The sequence below is a fragment of the Leptonychotes weddellii genome, unplaced genomic scaffold (assembly GCF_054177405.1).
Source record: "Leptonychotes weddellii isolate Sample4059 unplaced genomic scaffold, ASM5417740v2 HiC_scaffold_8984, whole genome shotgun sequence".
In the NCBI taxonomy this organism is placed as follows: domain Eukaryota; kingdom Metazoa; phylum Chordata; class Mammalia; order Carnivora; family Phocidae; genus Leptonychotes; species Leptonychotes weddellii.
In genome coordinates, this window is record NW_028061254.1 from 1 (window position 1) to 6,458 (window position 6,458).

Below are 6,458 nucleotides of genomic sequence, written 5' to 3' on the forward strand. Positions count from 1 at the left end.
CCTTTCTGGTCTATGTTGCTTTTAGGGTCTCTCTTTGCTTAGAGGACCCCTTTCAATATTTCTTGTAGGGCTGGTTTTGCGTTTGCAAATTCCTTTAGTTTTTGTTTGTCCTGGAAGCTTTTTACCTCTCCTTCTATTTTCAATGACAGCCTAGCTGGACATAGTATTCTTGGCTGCATATTTTTCTCATTTAGTGCTCTGAATATATCATGCCAGTCCTTTCTGGCCTGCCAGGTCTCTGTGGATAAGTCTGTTGCCAAACTAATGTTCCTACCATTGTAGGTTACAGATCTCTTGTCCCGAGCTGCTTTCAGGATTTTCTCTTTGTCTCTGAGACTTGTAAGTTTTTACTATTAGATGTTGGGGTGTTGACTTATTTTTATTGATTTTTAGGGGGTTTCTCTCTGCCTCCTGGATTTTGATGCCTGTTTCCTTCCCCAAATTAGGAAAGTTCTCTGCTATAATTTGCTCCAATAAACCTTCTGCCCCCCTCTCTCTTTCTTCTTCATCTGGAATCCCAATTATTCTAATATTGTTTCATCTTATGGTATCACTTATCTCTCAAATTCTGCCCTCGTGATCCAGTGGTTTTTATATCTCTCTTTTTCCCAGCTTCTTTATTTTCCATGATTTTGTCTTCTATATCAGTAATTCTCTCTTCTGCCTCATTTATCCTAGCAGTTAGAGCTTCCATTTTTTATTTCACCTCATTAATAGCCTTTTTGATATCAACTTGGTTAGATTTTAGTTCTTTTATTTCTCCAGAAAGGGTTTCTCTAATATCTTCCATGCTTTTTTCAAGCCCAGGTAGTATCTTTAAAATAATCATTCTGAACTCTAGTTCCGACATCTTACTAATGTCCGTATTGATTAGGTCCCTGGCAGTCGGACTGTCTCTTGTTCTTTTTTTTGAGGTGATTTTTTCCATCTTGTCATTTTGTCCAGAAGACAACAGATGAATGAGAGAACAAAATGCTAACAGGGTAACAATGACCCTGGGAAAATATACACTAAACAAATCAGAAGAGACCTGAAACTGGGGGGAAAGAAAGAAAAAAGAAAAACTAGAAAAAGAAAAAAGATATAAAAAAAAAGAGAATATGATCAAATATGATCCAGCTGGTGCATAGATCAGTGACACACACTAGATTTTGGGCATATTTTGGTCTGTTAGAAGAAAGTGCCTCCCAAAATTCTAAAGAAAGAAAAACTTATATATGTGGAAAATAAGGGTAAATACAATGAAGGGATGGAATATGATTATAAAGATGAAAATTATAAAAGATTTTATAAAAGGAGTTAATAAGAAAGGAAGTGGTTTGAAAAAAGAAAGAAGAGGAATTAAAAAAGAAAAAAAAGGGTGGGGGTGGAGAATGTGATCAGGCAGGAGAGTAGAACAAAGCCATACACTAGAGATTTAGGGTATATTTTGGTCTGGTAGAAGAAACTGTATCCCAAAATTTTAAAGTGAAAACAACCATATACCAAAATATATACCAAAAATAAGGTTAACTACTATGAAGGAATAGAATATGACTCTAAAAATGAAAAATAAAAAAGATTCTTAAAAAAGGGATTGATAAGATGTTGGTTGAGAAAGGGAAAAAGAAAAATTTAAGAAAAAGAAAAAGAAAATTAAAAAACTTAACTTTGAAAGACTAAAGAATCAGGAGGAAAAAAGTCATGAATTCTGTGTGCTGTATTCCCCTAGCACTGGAGTTCTGCCGTTCTCATCCATCGGTAAACTTGGTCTTGCATGGCTGTTCTTGCTGGTCTTCGGGGGGAGGGGCCTGTTGCCGTGGTTCCCAAATGTCTTTGCTGGAGGTGGAATTGCCCCGCCCTTGCCTGGTCTGGGCTAAGTAATCTGCTTGGGTTTGCTCTCAGAAGCTTTTGTTCCCTGCAAGCTTTCGGTACAGCTTTGGAGGATGAGAGTGAAAATGGCAGCCTCCCAGTGTCTGCCCCGGGGGAGCGGGAACTAGGGGCCCCGCTCCTCAGTGAGCCCCCAGAGAAAAGCAGTCACTCCCGTCTCCCTGGTCTCTGGCCCCACTCTGTGCTCACCTGGCCCGTGACCTAGCGTTTCTATCTCTGGCACACGACCACGTGTGGAGTCTCCAAACCCAGCAGATTCCTGCGGTGTGCTCCCACACCACTCCTCCCGGGGGAGGAAGGAGAGTCTCCCTGCATCTGCCGCTTGTTGGGTTCCTGCTGGAGTAGCAGTGGCCTGACTGTGCCACAGATCATGGTTAATGGCAATCCCAAGCTGAGAGCCCACTCCTTGGCTCCATATGTGTAGCCAGTTTCCCCGCTCTGATACCTGGGAGCTCTGCTGCACTCAGGCACCCCCAGTCTTTCTGTGGCCCCAAGTGTCCTGAGACCACACTGTCCCAGCGAGACTTCCACACACCTCCCCCCACCCCTCCACTTAGTGGCTGATAGAGGACCCCACCCCTGCTGTCTATCCTCCCGAATATTGCCTCGGATTCACTTCTCCACATGTCCTACCTTCCAGAAAGTGGTCACTTTTCTGTTCAGAGAGTTGCTGCTATTCTTTTCTTCGATCTCCAGTTGAGTTCCTAGGTGAAAGAAGAGAGAATTAGTAATATAGAAGACCAAATGATGGAAAATAAAGAAGCTGAGAAAAAGAGAGATATAAAACTACTGGATCATGAGCACAGAATTTGAGAGATAAGTGATACCATAAGATGAAAGAATATTAGAATAATTGGGATCCCAGGAGAAGAAGAAAGAGAGAGAGGGGCAGAAGGTATAATGGAGCAAATTATAGCAGAGAACTTTCCTAATTTGGGGAAGGAAACAGGCATCAAAATCCAGGAGGCAGAGAGAAACCCCCTAAAAATCAATAAAAATAAGTCAACACCCCGACATCTAATAGTAAAAACTTACAAGTCTCAGAGACAAAGAAAATCCTGAAAGCAGCTCGGGACAAGAGATCTGTAACCAAAAATGGTAGAAACATTAGATTGGCAACAGACCTATCCACAGAGACCTGGCAGGCCAGAAAGGACTGGCAGGATATATTCAGAGCACGAAATGAGAAAAATATGCAGCCAAGAATACTATGTCCAGCTAGGCTGTCATTGAAAATAGAAGGAGATATAATAAACTTCCAGGACAAACAAAAACTAAAGGAATTTGCAAACGCAAAACCAGCCCTACAAGAAATATTGAAAGGGGTCCTCTAAGCAAAGAGAGAGCCTAAAAACAACATAGACCAGAACGGAACACAGACAATATACAGTAACAGTCACCTTACAGGGAATACAATGGCACTAAATTCATACCTTTCAATAGTTACCCTGAATGTAAATGGCTAAATGCCCCAATCAAAAGACACAGGCTGTCAATTGGTTAAAAAAAACAAAAAACAAAAACAAATAAGACCCATCAATATACTGCCTGCAAGAGACTCATTCTAGGCCCAAAGACACCTCTGGGTTTAAAGTGAGGGTGTGGAAAACAATGTACCACACTATTGGTCATCAAAAGAATGCTGGGGTGGCAATCCTTATATCAGACAAATTAGATTTTAAACCAAAGACTTCAACTTCATTAAACCATTAAGAAAATTAAAAGTAAAGAAAAAAATAGCAAGACCTATCCATATACTGTCCACAAGAGACTCACTTTAGACCTAAAGTCACCTCCAGACTGATTGTGAGGGGTCGAGAACAATTTATCATGCTAATGGACCTCAAAAGAAAGCTAGGAAAGCAATTTTCATATCAGGCAAATTAGATCTTAAACCAAAGACCATAGTAAGAGATGAAGAGGTACACTATATCATAATTAAAGGGTCTACCCAACAAGGACTAACAATTATAAATATTTATGCTCCTAATTTGGGAGCAGCCAATTATATCAACCAATTAATAACCAAATTGAAGAAACATATTGATAATAATACATTAATAGTAGGGGACTTTAACACCCCACTCATAGTAATGGACAGATTATCTAAGAAGATCAACAAGGAAACAAGGGCTTTGAATGACAAACTGGACCAGATGGACATCACAGATATATTCAGAACATTCCATCCTAAAGCAACAGAATACACATTCTTCTCGAGTGCACATGGAACTTTTTCCAAAATAGATCACATCCTGGGTTACAAATCAGGTCTCAACTATACCAAAAGATTGGGATTATTCCCTGCCTATTCTCAGTCCACAGTGCTTTGAAACTTGAACTCAATCACAAGTGGAAATTTGGAAGGAACTCAAACACATGGAGGTTAAAGACCATCTTACTAAAGAATGAATGGGTCGGGACGCCTGGGTGGCTCAGTCGGTTAAGCGTCTGCCTTCGGCTCGGGTCATGATCCCAGGGTCCTGGGATCGAGTTCCGCATCGGGCTCCCTGCTCCACGGGGAGCCTGCTTCTCCCTCTGCCTCTGTCTCTCTCTCTCTCTGTCTCTCATGAATAAATAAATAAAAAATAAAATCTTTAAAAAAAAAAAAAAGAATGAATGGGTCGACCATGAAATTAAAGAATAATTTAAAAAATTCATAGAAAATAATGAAAATTAAAACACAAATGTTCAAAACCTTTGGAATACAGCAAAGGTGGTCCTAAGAGAGAAGTACATTGCAATACAAGTCTCTCTCAAAAAATTTTTTAAAATCTCAAATATACAAGCTAACTTTACACCTAAAGGAACTGCAGAAAGAACAGCAAGTAAAGCCTAAACCAAGCAGGAGAAGAGAAATAATAAAGATTAGAGGAGAAATCAATGAAATAGAAACCAGAAGAACAGTAGAATAGATCAACAAAAATAGAACCTGGTTCTTTGAAAGAATTAAGATTGATAAACCCCTAGCCAGACTTATCAAAAAGAAAAGAGAAAGGACCCAAATTAATGAAATCATGAATGAAAGAAGAGAGATCATGACCAACACCAAGGAAATACAATTTTAAGAACATATTATAAGCAACTATATGCCAAAAAATTAGGCAATCTGGAAGAAATGGATGCATTCCTGGAAACTTATAAACTACCAAGACTGAAACAGGAAGAAATAGAAAAACTGAGCAGACTAATAATCAGCAAGGCAGTTGAAGTACTAACCAAAAACCTCCCAAAAAACAAGAGTCCAGGGCCAGATGGTTTCCCAGGGAAATTCTACCAAACACTTAAAGAAGAAATAATACCTATTCTACTGAAGCTGTTTCAAAAAATAAAAATGGAAGGAAAACTTCCAAACTCATTCTATGAAGCCAGCATTACCTTGATCCTAAAACCAAAGACCCCATCAAAAAGGAGAATTACAGGGGCGCCTGGGTGGCTCAGTCAGTTAAGTTTCTGCCTTTGGCTCAGGTCATGATCCCAGGGTCCTGGAGCCTGCTTCTCCCTCTCCTCCCCACTCGTACTCTCTCTCTCAAATAAATAAGTAAATAAATAAATAAATTTTTAAAGGAGAATTACAGACCAATATCCCTGATGAACACAATGCCAAAAAATTCGACAGAATTCTAGCCAATTGGATCCAACAGTACATTGAAAAGATTATTCACCATGACCAAGTGGGATTTACTCCTGGGATGCAAGCGTGGTCCAACATGTGCAAATCAATCAATGTGATACATCACATTAATAAAAGAAAGGACAAGAATCATATGATCCTCTCCATTGATGCAGAAAAAGCATTTTGCATATAATACAGCATCCTTTCTTGATTAAAACCCTTCACTGTGTAGGGATAGAGGGAACATACCTCAATATCATAAAAGCCATCTGCAAAAAGCCCAAGCAAATATAATTCTCAATGGGGAAAAACTGAGAGCTTTTCCCTTAAAAGCAGGAACACAACAGGGGTGCCCACACTCACCACTGCTGTTCAACATAGAAGTAGAAGTTGTAGCGCCAGCAATTAGACAACAAAAAGAAATAAAAGGTATTCAAATTGGCAAAGAAGAAGTCAAACTCTCACTCTTCACATATGACATGATACTTTACGTAGAAAACCCAAAAGACTCCACCCCAAAATTGCTAAAACTCATACAGCAATTCAGCAACATGGCAGGATATAAAATCAGTTGCATTTCTTTACACTAACAATGAGACAGAAGAAAGAGAAATTAAGGAACTGATCCCATTTACAATTGCACCAAAAACCATATGATACCTAAGAATAAACCTAACTGAAGAGGTAAAGGATCTGTACTCTGAAAACTGTAGAACACTTAGGAATGAAATTGAGGAAGACATAAACAGATGGAAAACATTCCATGTTCATGGATTGAAAGAATAAATATTGTTAAAATGTCTATGCTACCTAGAGCAATCTACACATTCAGTGCAATCCCTACCAAAATGCCATCAACTTTTTTCACAGACCTGGACCAAATAATCCTAAAATTTGTATGGAACCAGAAAAGACCCCTAATAGCCAAAGGAATGTTGAAAAAGAAAACCAAAGCTGGTGGAATCACAATGCC

The 6,458-nt window shown here is 39.1% G+C and overlaps 1 long non-coding RNA gene across 1 annotated transcript; it reads right to left on the bottom strand.

Moving 5' to 3' along the window:
- Positions 1-737: 737 nt before the first annotated feature.
- Positions 738-4,283, bottom strand: LOC145719992 (uncharacterized). The gene is made up of 2 exons (XR_014142733.1): positions 2,905-4,283; positions 738-2,573 (listed from the first exon to the last, which is right to left on the bottom strand). It is a non-coding gene; the product is annotated as an uncharacterized LOC145719992 (long non-coding RNA).
- Positions 4,284-6,458: the final 2,175 nt, after the last annotated feature.